General features: G+C 36.7%; 1 pseudogene; it reads right to left on the bottom strand.

Annotated features, from left to right (window-relative positions):
- Positions 1 to 4,095: 4,095 nt before the first annotated feature.
- LOC120225523 overlaps positions 4,096 to 16,486 on the bottom strand; it is a 59,759-nt pseudogene continuing 47,368 nt past the window's right edge.

The following is a 16,486-nucleotide window of genomic DNA, read 5'->3' as shown; positions in this document are numbered from 1 at the left end:
TTGTTATTCTCCCCATTCACAGATGCGGAAATTAAAGTTTGTCAAGTTTGGCTAATTTAAATAAGATGCTGATGGTTAGTGTAGCACATTACAGTGTCCTATCATTACACTACATGATTATTTTACCTTATTACTATGTTATAAGTCTCAAATAGGAAATAAAGGCAGAATGTCTGGTACATGGTACTCAACAAACAAATGGTAGCCTTTTTAAAAGAATTTTTTAAGCCTAAAACATGAAACTTTTACATGGCCTTAGCTATTGCTTTTTTCCTACTTACTCTTCCATCTTCTGACTACTTGACTAAACCCTATGCCTGCTCCAAGATCATTCCTTCCCTAAAGGCTGTTTGAACTAGTCTGAGCTCTATATTTCTTCATTCTCCCAATGATCATATTTTCTTTAATCTTCGGGTAGTGTTCGTTGTTACTTTTTTTAAAAATAAAGAAAATGTGATTAATATGTATGTGTGTGTGTGTGTGTGTTGTGTCTGTATGTAAACACACACAACACACACACACAATGGAATATTCTTCAGCCATAAAGATGAATGAAATCTTGTCATTTGCAATGACATGGATGAAGCTAGATAGTATTATGCTAAGTGAAATAAATCAGAGAAACACAAATACCATACGATTTAACTCATATGTGAAATTTAAGAAACAAAACAAATGATGGCAGAAGGGAGAGAAAGAGAGAGGCAAACCAAGAAAAGGACTTAACCATAGAGAACAAATGGTTATCAGAGGAGAGGTGAGTGGTGAGATTGGTTAAGTAAGTGATGGGGATTAAGAAGGGCACTTGTGATGAGCACCGAGTGTTGTATATAAGTGTGAGGCACTAAACTGTACACTTGAAAGTAATATTTCACTTATGTTAACTAACTGGAATTTAAGTAAAAACAAAGCATGAAGGACAGTTTGGTATGGAACAACAATACTAAACACTCAAAACTAAATATGACCAGAGAGAACATTTATGCTGATTAATAAAATTCTTTGAATGCTTGATTTTTACATAAAGATCCAAATCAATTTTCCTTATTCAGCAGAACCAGATTTATCTAAATTCTCACCTTAGTTAATGGGACTCCCTAAAAGAAGCCAGAAAGAATGAATGGTAATTAAATGCTAATTTTTCACAGTTAAAATTTCTGCAAATTACATGCAAATTGGAAAACACAATCAGTAAAGGATCTTTCTCTGTGAAATTCCTGGTGCCATTGTCTAAATTTATTTTATATTATATTCAGAGAGCATAGTCAGGACTTTGGGCTGAGAGCAGCTTGTCTTTTCAAGGACTTGGAGTTTACTATTGTCAGGGCCAATAGTAGGCTTGGTTGATAAAAAGCTTGAATTAATAATAATAGTGAGAAAAGAGAGAAGGAAACGAATATAAAGATGTTTAGAGGAAGAATTCTAACATTTGCTGGTCAAATTAACAAAAGCAAAGTCTCTAAAAGACAGGTCATGAAATGTGGGTTCTGTAGATGGAAACAAGTCGCCTTAATTTAAACAGTTTCAAAAAGCAGTGATTACTACCAGGGAGAGAATTGAGCCCGGTAAAAGTGATGCAAATTTTGTATTTAAACATTTTCATTCAATATCGCTGCAACTTCTATGCTGATGTAGCCAATTTTAGTGATTATGAGGCTCTTGGAGACAAGTCTTCATTTTATCAAATATAGGTCTCTCTTTGCTGTTTCCTCTTTTCCTCAGAGGTGATGAAGTATCAAGTACTGAGCAATAATTGGGTATTAGTTATTTTCCATCTGTCCTTCCAGATCAGCACCTGACCCCACTCTGCTCTAGGTGCTAGGATCTTGACTCTGGGTGCTAGGAGTCTGTAGACTCTTCACATAATCTCCCTTGCCCTCTGTTCCACCATTCGAAGTATCAATGGGAGATTGGACGGGAGGAGAATGAAGTCAGAGTATGTATTTCACCCTCCCATTTATTAGGCTGTGGTTTGGCAGTGGCTGTGTTCCTCTACCTAGAGCCACATCTCCTATTTTTGCAGACCCTCTACTACCATTACAGCTCTTGATGGTGTCCTGTATAGCAACATCTTTTTCTTTTTTTTTTTTTTTACAAATAGTAATAGTTTATTGTCAAGTTGGTTTCCATATAACCCCCAGTGCTCATCCCCACAAGTGCCCTCCTCAATGCTCATCTCCTCCCTCCCCCCCACACCCATCAGTCCTCAGTTTGTTCTCAGCATTCAAGAGTCTCTCATGATTTGCCTCTCTCCTTCTCCCCCACTATTCCCCCCCTTCTTCTCCCTTATAGCCAAAACATGGAAAGAGCCTAAGTGTCCATCAATGGATGAATGGATCAAGAAGATGTGGTTTATCTGTACAATGGAATACTACATGGCAATGAGAAAGAATGAAATCTGGCCATGTGTAGCAACATGGATGGACCTTGAGGGTGTTATGCTGAGTGAAATAAGTCAGGCAGAGAAGGACATATACCATATGTTAGCACGTATAGGAGGATTTGTAGCAACATCTTTTTCCCCCTCCAGATTAGAAATGGCAACAGCTTCTGGCTCTTGGAGTTCCTAATGCTTCCTCTTCCCTGGTTGGTTCCTATAACCCTCCCCACAATTCTGTAAACAGTTCCTTTATTAAACTGGTTCAGTTATCAATTCAATGGGTACAGCAAGGGTAATGATTAATAAAATGATTCATATTTTTGAAGCAGTATTAAATCACTATTTTTTTCTTGAATTAAATCTAAAGGTAATGGATTCTGTTTTTTTAAAGTCCCTGTTGGCACTTTTTGTGGGTTCACTCTATTTTCTTCTTCTGAAATATTTCTCCAACCCTCTCCACTTCCCCCAGTGAGGGCTTCTGGACCAAATATAGTCACATTTATGATCTTACACCCCTTTCTATATATACACTTTGTGCTGGCATTTATTGGCTTTTGTTATAATTAATCATTTATATGTCTCCCACTTCTCCAGAAAAGTTCCCTGCCTTATGTATCATTGTATTTCCAGACTTTGAATGGTGACTAGAGAAACTGGAACTCAATAAATGCTTAGCAAAAGAGTTGATATCTGGCAATGAGTTCCCCAAGAGAGGACATAGCTCTGTGGCTAGGATAGGTGGATCATCTTATCATCATATAACATAGTGGTTATGAACATCATCTTTTTGGCTAGACTACTTTCTTTAGATCTGGTTTCCACCATTTGCACGAGTAAGTGACCTTGAAGATAACCTCTCTGTGCCACAGTTTCTTTAAGTATAAAATGGTGGTAATACCCTACTTATTTAATAAGACTGGTGTATGACTTAAAAGAGTTAAAATATATAAAGGGCTTATGACAATGTCTGGTACATAACAAGGTTAGATAAATATTTTCTACTAATTTTTCTGGATCTTATATAATATGTGACAGAGGAGGAAGGAATTAAAATACCAAATTTATGGTAAACAAAGAGGATATTTCAGAGTTAATTGCAAACTAGACATAAATACATCATCACAATCTTAGTTCCTCCATTATGATTCTTAAAAACACATAAAATTGATAATGTGGAATTGTTGGTCAAAAATTTAGTCTATTGTAAGTTTTCTTAGAATACAGCAGAAGACCTTATCTTTTTCTTGGGCAGTGATCACAAGCCCCAAGATAACAGCCTTTTAAAATGACTTCTATAGACATTCAATTTCATAAAGCATTGTGTTATGATAATTAGTAGAGTTTTTATGTGACAGTCTTCCTTTTTTTCTGAGTATTTGGGAGACATCACACTTTGGTTTCCTGATTGTAGATAATATTCACTAATTTTTCAGGGACTTTTAAGAAATTAAAATAGGAACATGGACAAGAATTCTGGATGCAAAATTCATCAGCTTTAATCATATTATTCTAACAGATTTTTCTATCATTAATGGTTAGTAGCAAAAATTTTGATGTCAGACTTTTGGGATTGAAATCTGTTTCTTTTACTAGCTATATGACCTTGGACCGATTATGTAAACTCATTTATTTTTAATTAATTAATTATTTAGTTAGTTAGAAACTGTTTTCCATCAACCTTATTTCCATTTTGTTTGTCTTTGTGGAAGGGCAGCTTACGACCACTCAGTGGTTGTTCCTGCCCATTCAGTGGCCTGAGCAGGGGGAGCTGAAGACCGGTTTTCAGTGGCAGGCTGAGGACTCTAGTCTTTAGTGGGGAACTCCTGAGTAGGTCCAGAGGGCGCCTATATGCCTTCAGACCGGTCCACGACTTCAGAATGAGTAACAGTGAACTCAGGAGCTAGAACAGTCCATTTACCCTGAAATTCCTCCTTGGTCACAGCCTTTTCAGCAGTGGCCTACTCTTCCTTTTCAATCTCTTCAGGTTCTCTGCAGAAGTAGAGATCAGGCATGAACCCCCATGGGTGCTTACAGAAAATGATGCCACAAACATGCAGAATTTTCCAGGTCGGCATCCACCACATCAGACCCACTGAGTGAACTCTCTTGTTGCAAGGGATGGCAATGTGCATATAACTCAGAGGAGAGTTTGTGTTACACAAAGCAGGTAAGCGGGTGAACATATGATGCTTATGAGAAGCTAGTGGTCAGCTCTGGGATCAGTAACCGCCAGAAGCCTTGGCTCCTGGAAGGCTACCTGGATCTAGTTAGTGAAGTTTCCAGGAGTGAAGTGACCAGTAATAGGAGTGGCTCCAGTAGCAGCTGCAAACTTCAGCACAGGTCACGGGCCAGTATTCCTGGATGATAGGACACTGATGTCGGCTCGGTTTTCAGTGGCAACAATGGCACAGGCTACCAGCAGAAACTTCTCCCAGGTGATGTAGAGGCATCACTTTTCCTTTTGTAGATGTACTGTTCCATTTGGAAGTCAAGGTTGGCACCACCTAAGTGGACTCTTGCTATAAGGAATTTGAGAACATCTTTCTTCCTTTGTAGGAGGGGCTCTGGACATTGTAAAAATTTCTCTTTAAATTATGACATGAACACAAAAAGTTGTATGGATCCCTCCCTGGGTAGGGCCGAAGGTGTAAATTCTGTTTTAATTCCTTTATATGTAAAATGGAAATAATGGTATCTACTTCACAGGGCTGTTACAGGAATTAAGTGAGGTAATCGTATAAAGCTCTTAGAAAAGGGCCTGGTAGAAATTAAATGCTCAAATTTTTACATACTATTGTTGTTGTTTTTTAAAATAGACTTTGAGATAGTTTCACACCAATTGTTGACTTGAAAGAGTAAGGACAGCCCATCAATGAAAAATAAATGTAGTGTTTTTTTTTTTTTTTTTTGTAGTAGTGTTTAAAGGTAATATGTGCTTTAAACAAGATTAAAGGGTTACTTTATCTTTTCTTTCAGGGTGCCTGAAAATGTGATTTAGATCTACCTAATGGATCAACATTCTCCCTAACAATACCTGAAGGAATTATTTTAACTCTGGGCATTAAGACCACATAAGGATTAATAGCAAAGAAATCAGGTCTCTCAAGAAAATGAGAGACTCCATAGTTAGTTAACTCCATAGTTAGTTATTTGATGGCAATAAAATATCCATTTTTAGTTCAATTAACAGGTTATATGTATGTATAAACACACATGCGCACACACACACAGACACACACAAGTAGAACCTAACCAGGAGTGCCTCAGTTAATGATATGAATTATTCATTGAATAATTCCTCCTCCTTATTCATTGAACTATTCCTATTCTGTCCTCAACTCTACCATGCAGATATTTATACCCATATTGTTCGTGATTATCCCTGTGTTTTTTTTAAAAAGTAGGCTCCATATTGAGCAAGGGTGTTGGAGTCCAGTGTGAGGCTCCAACTCATGACTCTGAGATCGTGACCTGAGCTGAGACCAAGAGTCAGACACTTAACTGATTGAGCCACCCAGGCACCCTGGTCACAGTTATTTCTGATTTCAATGTTAGAGCTTATAGATTTATTGTAGATTTCTCTGAGACTGTTCAAATTTCACTGTATAATTTCACCAGTTGGTCTTATGGCGCTGTTGGGATTCTGTTATGTATAACTGTTACTATGCAAAACTCTGTCACTTACTAACCTGTTGCCCCCTTAGGCAAGTGTGTCTCCATCCCCTACCTCTAAAATAAAGTTAATAATGGTACTTAACTTACAACATTGAAAAAATTAACATTGTTAAAATTTTACAATTTTAATATAGCACGTAGTAAGCATTATATCAATATTTTAGGTAAAAAAAGCAAAACAAAATTGTGTTAGATGGAGTATAGACCCTAAAATAGTTGATGATGGAGAAGTGACAGTGAGTCTTTGAATTTGGGAGGTGACTTGAGGTTCTTTTGGTTTGTAAGGTACCAAACTGAAGGTCTTTAGTGCAGGAGGAGCTACACTGGTTGATTGAAGGGACATAAAAATGACCTTAATATATAGGAAAGTAGATTCTGAACTAGTGGTATAGATGAAGGAAGCATTTTAGAAGCTATGTAGACAATGCCCTAAAAAAAGTGGTCCTCATGTACTTTCAGGGCCAAAGACTCTACACAGTGCCAGGAACTTTAAGAAAGGAATTAGAAACCAAACAAAAAACCTGGGAAAGTGTTCCAGAAATGCAATCAGGTGTTTTGTGCTGCTCTAGGCTCTATTGTAAAGATCCTGGGCAAATTATTTAAGGTCACTGAGTCTTGGTTGCTTCATTTGCCAAATATGTGCGTGTTATTACATGTTTACATCGTAAGATTGTTGTGAGGATTACACGAGAGTGAGTGTTAGCGTACTGTGTTCACTATAAAATAAACTAACATATGTTGTTACTATTCTTGTTAATAAAGAAGACCTGATGTTGCCATTTTATCCAACAGTGATGATTCATTTCCTCAAATTCTTAGTATACTTTGACATCCCTAGGGGAAAATGAAACCAAACTCAAGAAGATATTAAATATTAGGGAAAGACTCTCCCTCCTTCTACTACTTCCATTACCAGCCTCTGAAATAAAACAGAAGAAAAAATTTAAATTAAACGTGTAAATTTAGCTTTTGGAGACTAAAACATAAGAAAAAATGTAAATAATATCTCCAAACTTGTTCCAAACTTGTAACCTTACCTACAAGTACAGTAATAAGACATGATGAATTTGTTTAAACTGCTAACAATGTAAATCTTTTCCTAACTCTATGTTACAGCTTTGGTTATTAAAGTCCATAGTTTGCCTAACTTGATATGACACGAGCAGTTCTTTTTATTTATCCCAAATCTTTCAATAGCCTATCAGTTGTTTTTAAAAAATTTTAGGTTTGGAAAAAATAAATTCCACATCTCTTTTTAAAAAAAATTTTATGTCTTCATTTTATTTTGAGAGACAGAGACAGAGAGCAAGCAGGGGGGCGGGCAGAGAGAGAGGAAGACACAGAATCTGAAGCAGGTTCCAGGCTCTGAGCTGTCAGCACAGAGCCCAAGTCGGGGCTCGAACCCACGGACTGTGAGATCATGACCTGAGCCGAAGTCGGACGCTTAACCGACTGAGCCTCCCAGGCACCCCTCCACATCTCTCTTTCATTTTATGTTTCACCAATTTCTATTGCTAAAGAAGTAGAACAATTTATTGGATTTGATTATGGGAAAGGGGCTTCTTATGGGAAATATTGGAGAGGAAAATAAGGCATAGCTTGTTAAAGAGAAAGGGAAAACTTCATCCTTAAAAATGGGTTCTTGCAAAATATTCTAGAGGTGAACAGTTATGGAATATTTTCATGGTCAGGCACTTTTCTAACAGCTTGAAAGATTTAACTCCTTGACTTCTCCTATGGTCTCATGAGGTCAGTCTGTTATCATCTGTGAGTGAAGAGCTTTTATTCTTTTTAATCTATTTACCTTTTATTATTATTTTAAATTTTACTTCCTTAGCAATAACCTTCATTACAATGTTGAATAGAAGTGGAAAGAGCTGATGTTTGTATCTTCTTCCTGATCTTAGGGGAAATCTTCATTTTTCAGCACTAAGTATGATGTTAACTGTAGATTTTTTGTAGATGATCTTCATCATGTTGAAAATATTTCCTTCTATTCTTCGTTTGATGAGAGTTTTGGACAGAATAGATGTTCAATTTTGTCAAATTCTTTTTCTCTCTGTATTGAGATGATTATGTCTTTTTCTTTTTAAATCTTTTAGTATAGTCAGTGTATCCATTCAGAGTTCATCCCGAGAAGCATAATCAGTATGTGGTTTTATAAGGGACTTATTATAGGGATTTGACCTTATCCATTTTGGCATCTAGTTAAGCAGTCTCTGTAGTCCTTCTGTGCAATGTTGAAGTTTGATGTCTGCAGGGCAGGCAGTTAGGAAGGAGAGGTAGATGTGGAGTAGACTTGGGAGAGCCAAGTGTGAACTGTGACCTACAAGCATGAGCTGGAAGCTATGAGGACACATTGAAACTCATGGCAGCTTTTGTTGCGACTAAGCTTGGTGGCATGGGTTCTTGGACAGAAGAGTTGGTGTCCTTCATTAGGGAGCTAAACACATACCTTACCCAGGAGGAAAGGGAGTGAAAGGAGAGGCAGATAAAAGTGCAGCACTGGCAGTCCTAGCTGCTGCCTCAGACCAGCGAGATGAGTCGGCAGATAAGCAACACTGTGTCTGAGCTACAAAATAGCTACTGTTTCCATTTTTTACCTTGCAATCTTCACGCAAGAATCCCCCTTGAGGTCCACTGTAGCCAAAAATATACAAGGATAGGAATTCTCAGAAATAGACAGGTGTCTCAAGCAACACGGGTTTGAACTGTGCAGGTTCACTTATAAACTTATATGTGATTCTTTAAAATTTAATTTAAATCCAAGTTAGTTAACATATAGTGTAATAATGGTTTCAGGAGTAGAATTTAGTGAATCACCACTTACATACAACACCCAGTGCTCATCCCAACAAGTGTCCCTTAGTTAGTACCCATCACCCATTTAGCCCATCCTCCACTCCTCTCCCCTCCAGTAACCCTTAGTTTGTTCTCTACACTTAAGAATGAACTCTTGCCATTTGCAACAATATGGATGAAACTGGAGGATATTATGCTACGTGAAATAAGTCAGTCAGAGAAAGACAGATATCATATGTTTTCACTCATATGTGAAACTAGAGAAACTTAATGGAGACCATGAGGGAAGGGAAGGGGGAAAAATAATATCAAACAGAGAGGGAGGCAAAACCATAAGAGACTCATAAGAGACATACAGAGAACAAACTGAGGGTTGATGCGGGAGAGAGGAAACGGGTGATGGGCACTGGAGGGCACTTGTTGGGATGAGCACTGGGTGTTGTATATAAGCAATGAATCACAGGGATCTACCCCCAAAACCAAGAGCACACTGTATATACACTGTATGTTAGCTAACCTGACAATAAATTAAGGGGGGAAAAAAGGGTCTTTATGGTTTGCCTCCTCTCTGTTTTTATCTTATTTTCCCTTCCCTTCCCCTTTGTTTGTCTATTTCGTATCTTAAATTCCACATATGAGTGACATCATATGGTAATTGTCTTTCTCTGGCTGACTTAGTTCCCTTAGCATTATACGTTCTAGTTCCATCTACACTGTTATAATGGCAAATTTTCATATTTTTTGATCACCGAGTAATATTCCATTGTATATATATATATATATACTACATCTTCTTCTTTTTTAAATATTGTTTGTTTGTTTATTTATTTATTTTTGCAAAAGAGAGAGAGAGAGCACCAAAGATGAACAGAGGGGCAGAAAGAGAGGGAGACTACAGTGTGAGCACAGAGCCCAATGTGGGGCTGGAACTCAACTGTGAGATCATGACCTGAGCCAAAGTCAGATGCTTAATTGACTGAGCCACCCAGGCACCCGCATATACCACATCTTTTTTATGCATTCATCAGTTGATGGACATTTGGGCTTTTTCCATAATTTGACTACTGTCGATATACAGCTATAAACACTGGAGTGCATGTGCCGCCTTGAATCAGCACTTTGGTATCCTTTGGATAAACACCTAGTAGTGCAATTTCTGGGTCATAGGGTAGCTTATTTTTAAATTTTTGAGGGACCTCCATACTATTTTCTAGAGTGGCTGCACCAGTTTGCATTCCCACCAGCAGTGTAAGAGGATTCCCCTTTCTCTTCATCCCTGACAACATCTCTTGTTTCCTGAGTTGTTAATTTTAGCCATTCGGACAGGTGTGAAGTGATATCTATTGTAGTTTTGATTTGTATGTCCCTGATGATGAGGCATATTTTTGAGTTGACAATGACAGCCACAAGGCATTTATTTATACCTGCCTATCCCAGTCTTCATGGGACCAAATCAAAGGTGACTGGCACAGAGGTCTGCTGACCTTTGGGTACTGACCTTTGGGTACCACTGAAGCCATCAGCAGCCCTCAAGGGCCCAGTACCAGTCAGGGGTGGAGGGAGCTGTGTGCCGCTGGCACCCCTTTACCTCTCTTCCCTCCTCCCCAATGGGTTGCCCCAGCCCCACTGCCTCTGGAGGCTGGCTCACTCATGTGTGGCTGTAGCTCCTGATGGCCATGGGCAGGCAGTACGCTTCTAGGTTAATGGGGCAGCTGTAGTACACTTTGAGGACAGAGCTGCTACCAGTCTGAGGCACATCCCCATGCTGGGGCCAGGACTGCAGTTACCACTGCCCCTATGGTGGTGGTGGCTGGTAGTGAGGGTGCGGGGTAGTTCTTGGATGCTTTTCAATAAATATTCATATAGAACTGTAAATGTATTTCCTCTTCCTTATGATTTTCTGAATAACATTTTCTTTTCTCTAGCTTACTTTATGGTGAGAATATAGTATATAATACATAAAACATACAAAATATGTATTGAGAGTTTATGTTATTGGCAAGCCTTCTAAGCAACAATAGGCTATTAGTAGTTACATCTGGGGAGTGTGGTCACTGCCCAATCTCCATATTGCTCAAGGGTCAACTGTTTTTCAGCCTAGCAAGACGACATATGACAAAGCCACCTCAGTGAATTACCTTGGTTGATTTTCAAATATTGAACAGACTTTGAAATCATGGAACCAGTCCTCCTTGATCCCGATGTTTAATTACTTAATATAATATTCAACACAAATTTATTTTTTAAAAAATTATTTAAAATAACTTTAAAATAGTATAAAATAATTCCTAGAAGATTTTTTTCAAGAACTGATATTTCTTCCTTAGAGCAAAATTCACAGGTGAAGCAATTCACTGAAATTTCATTTGTGGAAAGATTTTTAGCTACAAAGTCAAATTCTTTAATAGATATAGAACTATCCTGATCATCTCATTTTTTTGAGTGAAATTTGATAGTTTGTCTTTCAAGGAATTTTTCCATTTCATATACATTAAATTTATTGGCATACTTTTCAGAATATTCTCTTAATAACCTTTAATATTTGTAGAGTAGGGATGTCATTTCTCTCATTTCAGATATTGGTGATTGATATTTTTGCAGTTCATTTTTTTCTTCATAATCTAGATTTTTCCAAGTTTATTATCTTTCCCCTATTTTTTGGATTTTATTTATTTTTCTCAACTTCTTCTTTGTTTTCTGTTTCACTGATTTTCGCTCTGATTTTTATTGTTTCTCCTTTTCAGTGTCTGGTCTATCTTGGTAAATGTTTTTGAAAAGAATATATGTTTTGTTATTACTGGGCTTACTGCTCTATAGTGTCAATTAGATTAGGGTGGTTGAAAGTGCTACTCAAATCTTCTCTGCTGTTACTAATGTTCTGCTGACCTGTTTATCAATTACAGAAAGGTGTGTGTTGAAATTGTCAACTATATTTGTAGAGTTTGTGTATTTCTCTTTACAGTTACCTCAGTTTTTGCATCATTTATTTGGAAGCTCTGATGTTAGGTACAGAAATGCTTAGACTGTTACATCTTAAAGAATTGATCTGTTTATCATCTTATGAAATTAATCTCTTTATCCCTATAATATTCTTGCTCTGAAATCTTCTTTGATGTAAATCAGCTTCTTTTGATTAGTATTAGCATGGTGTAATTTTTTCCATCTTTTTTTTAAACCTATCTATGTCATTATATTTGAAGTTTCTTTTAGGCAAATTAGTTGGGTCTTGCTTTTTTTAAATATATTTATTTTTTATTAAAATTTATTTATTTCTTTGAGAGAGACAGAGACAGTGCAAGAGGGGAAGGAGCAGAAAGAGAGAGAGACATTGAATCCCAAGCAGGCTCCACATTGTCAGCATGGAGCCAGACGCAGGACTTGAACTCACAAAATCATGAGATCATGACCTGAGCCTAAACCAAGAGTTAGACGCTTAACTGATTGAGCCACCCAGGCACTCTGAGTCTTACTTTTTAAATCCAATCTGGCAATTTCACTTAATTGGGTAATTAAGAACTAGTTGATTCTTGATATATGCAATAGTTGTTATATAAAGTCACCAGGATCACTGAATTAGTCAATAACCTAGGCACTGTTCCCTTGGGAAATATAAATTTCTCTCCTAGAGGCTATATCTTATTTGTTAGCCAATCAATATATAACCTTGTTTTATGCATGTTCTTGTTAGAGATACCTTACTGAATATATATTATTGATTCATTAACATTGAACTTTCATGTCCAGATGAAATTTGTCTAACACACTCATTGTCGTGGTAAGGTACAACCTTCTTATGATTAGGAACACTACATACCTCTTGAGGACTGTGCTTGGAGGTCATTTTAAATACCAAAATCACCAACCACAATCACAAAAAAAAAGCAAAAATGTGGTACTAAGTAGACCACTAAAAGGACATTTGTTCACAGTAGGTGAGCTGAAACAAGAAGACAAGAATGTTGCCTGGTTTAACTTCATCTGAGAACTCGTATGTCTGACACTTAAATTTTTCACTACTTTGCACAAATCCATAGATGACTGACTGGAAAAACACAGCAAATATTGATTTTGGGTGTCACAAATAAATGTTAGTGAGTAGACAAATTTTGAAATATAGAATCCACAAAGAATGAGGATTGACTTTACATTTAATGTGATTATTGATATAATAATAATTATATTATTTAATTATTTTATTTTTATGTATTGGTGGCTTTGGAATTCATAGCTTATACCTTTAATATATAAACACCAATATTCATGTGATATTATACAACTTCATACATAGTAAATGTATACTTTCATTTCTCTCTACTGGGCCTTTATGTTATCATTGTCATGAGTTTTATTTCTATGTATATCATAAAGCCCACAGTAAATTGCTATTATTTAATCCTTTAACAAATTGAAATATAAAAAAATTCTATCTACATAATTATCTTTTCTTATGTTCCTCATTCCTTTTCATGGACACAACTTTTTATCTGGTATCATTTTACTTCTCCTTTAACATTTCTTTGGCATAGATCAGCTGCTGATGAATCCTTCCAGATTTCCATGTTTGAAAGTATTTTCATTTCATGTTTGTTTTGAAAGATATTTTCCATGAGTAAAAATTCTAGATTGATGAAGTTTTTTTCTTTCTGTTCTTTAAAGATGTAACCCCATGGTTTTTTAACTTTATTGTTTCCATGAAGAAATTTGACATCAGTCTTAGCAACTTCTTTCTAGATATGTCTCCTGAGGCAAGAAAGACAAAAGCAAAAATAAACTATTGGGCCTTCATCAAAATAAAAAAGGTTCTACACAGCAAAGGAATAATCAACAAAACTAAAATGCAACCAACAGAATGGGGGAAAATATTTGCAAATGATGTATTTGATAAAGGCTTAGTATCCACAATCTATAAAGAACTCATCAAACTCAACACCCAAAAAACAAATAATGCAACTAAAAATGGGAAGAATACATGAACAGATAATTTTTCCAAGGAAGACACAAATAGCCAACAGATATAATGAAAAGATGTTCAACATCGCTCATCATTAGGGAAATACAAATTGAAACCACAATATCACCTCATACCTGTCAGAATGGCAAATATCAACAACACAACAGGTGTTATCGAGGATGTGGAGAAAGGGGAACACTTGTGCACTCTTGGTGGGGATGCAAACTGATGCAGCCACTCTGGAAAACGGTATGGAGATTCTTCAAAAAGTTAAAAATGGAACTACCCTATAACCTAGCAGTTGCGCTACTAGGTATTTCCCCAAAGAGTATAAAAGTACTAATTCAAAGAGGTACAAGCACCCTGATGTTTATGGCAGCATTATCTACAATAGCCAAATTATGGAAACAGCTCAAGTGTCTGTTGACTGGATAAAGAAGATGTGGTATTTACACACACACACACACACACACACACGGGGATGGGAATATTAGCCATGAAGAAAATGAAATCTTATCATTTACAGTGACGTGGATGGAGCTGGAGTATTATGATAAGTGAAATAAGTTAGAGAAAGACAAATATCACATGATTTCACTCATGTGTGGGATTTAAGAAGCAAAATTAATGAGCAAACAGAGAGAGAGAGAGAGAGAAACCAAGAAACAGACTTTTAACTATAGAGAAAAAACTGATGATTACCAGAGGAGAGGTGGGTGGGGGATGGGTTAAATAGATGATGGGGATTAAGAAATGCCTTTGCTGTGATGAGTGCCATGTGTTGTATTAAAGTGTTGAATCACTATATTGTACGCCAGAAACTTATATTACACTGTATGTTAACTAACTGGGATTTAAGTGAAAACATAAATTTTTTAAAGTAATTTATTTTTCTTCTTCCGTGAGCCTATTTTCTCTGGCTGCTTTTAAGGTTTTTCTCCTTATTGTTGGTTTTAAGTGGTTTTATAATAATATGCCTTGACTTAATTTTCATTATGTTTCTCTTTCTTGAGGTCATTGAGCTTCTTGGATCTCAGAGTTCATAATATTTATCAAATTTGGAAAATGTTTAGTCATTATTCAATGCTTTTCCTCATTTTCTCTTTTGCATTTACATTTATTCATATATTAGGCTGCTTGATATTATCCCACAGCTCACTGATTCTTTTTATTCTTTTTTAGACATCTTTTACTCTCTGTGTTTCGTTTTGGATGGTTTCTACTGATATTTTCAAGTTCACTAGGTTTCTAATCTTCCATTCATCCCTGCAAGGGTATTTTTAATTTCAAATATTGAAGTTTTCAGCTCTAGAAATTCAATTTGAGTCTTTTGTATATTTTTGATGTCCCTTCTAAACATGTCCAATCTTTTTAAATATATGAAATAGTTATATAACTTTTAATATTCTTACTTACTATTTCTGTCACTTGTAGAATTTATGGCTTTTTATACACTTTCTCCTTTATTGTCTTATTTTCCTTCTTCTTCCCATGACTGATAAGTTTTGACTGGATGCCAGACATTACAAATTTTACCTGTTGCATGCTGGATGCATTTATATTATTAGAGAAATGTTGAAGTTTGTTCTTAGATACAGTTCTTTGGAACTGTTTGATTCTTTTACATCCTGCTTTTAAACTTTGTATCAGATCATAGGAAGCTTGGCAAAAGACTTCTGAGTATGCCATCTGATACCCTGTGAATTATATCACCTTCCACTCTGATTAATAGAAACAGGCTACTATTTCAGTTCTGATGTGTGTTCCAGAGATTATTTCCAATAATCGTTTAGGTAGTTCTTTTCCCCAACCTTGGATAATTTCCTCACATGCAAGTGCTGATAAGAATCCAGCTGAAGACTAGAAGTAGACTGTCTTTAGATCTCAAGAGTGATTTTTCTACCAGCTCTATTCTCTCTGGTGTGCTTTCTTGCAAACTCTTGCCCAGGCTCTCAGTTCTATCTCCTCAATTTAGGAAGATGGTGAGATTCTCTGTCTGGGTTCCCCTTTCCTAAACTGTAGCCTGGAAATTTTCTGTGTGGCAAACTTGGGCAGTTTCAAAGTTCACTGTGTTTGTTCCCATTGTTCAGAGAACACTCTTCTTCATTGTCTGATTTCTAATGACTTGAGACCTATTTCCTTTTTTAAAAATAATTTATTGTCAAGTTGGTTTCCATATAACATGCAGTGCTCATCCCCATAAGTGCCCTCCTCCATGCCCATTACCCCCCTTTACCACCCCCCATTGCCATCAGTCCTCAGTTTGTTCTCAACATTCAAGAGTCTCTCATGGTTTGCCTCCCTCCCTCTCCCCAACTATTTCCCCCCATCTTCTCCCCCACAGTCCTCCGTTAAGTTCCTCCTAATCCTCCTATATGTGCAAACGTATGGTATCTGTCCTTCTCTACCTGACTTATTTCGCTCAGCGTAACACCCTCAAGGTCCATCCATGTTGCTACACATGGCCAGATTTCATTCTTTCTCATTGCCATGTAGTATTCCGTCGTATAGATAAATCACATCTTCTTGATCCATTTGTCAGTTGATGGACACTTAGGCTCTTTCCATGTTTTGGCTATTGTTGAAAGTGCTGCTATGAACATTGAGGTACATGTGCTCCTATGCATCAGCATTCCTGTATCCCTCGGGTAAATTCCTAGCAGTGCTATTGCTGGGTC

Source organism: Hyaena hyaena, unplaced genomic scaffold (genome assembly GCF_003009895.1).
Source record: "Hyaena hyaena isolate Hyena2069 unplaced genomic scaffold, ASM300989v1 scaffold_1424, whole genome shotgun sequence".
NCBI classification, from domain to species: Eukaryota; Metazoa; Chordata; class Mammalia; order Carnivora; family Hyaenidae; genus Hyaena; species Hyaena hyaena.
Note: the sequence above shows the minus strand (reverse complement) of the source record. Positions and strands in the feature narration are given on the sequence as shown.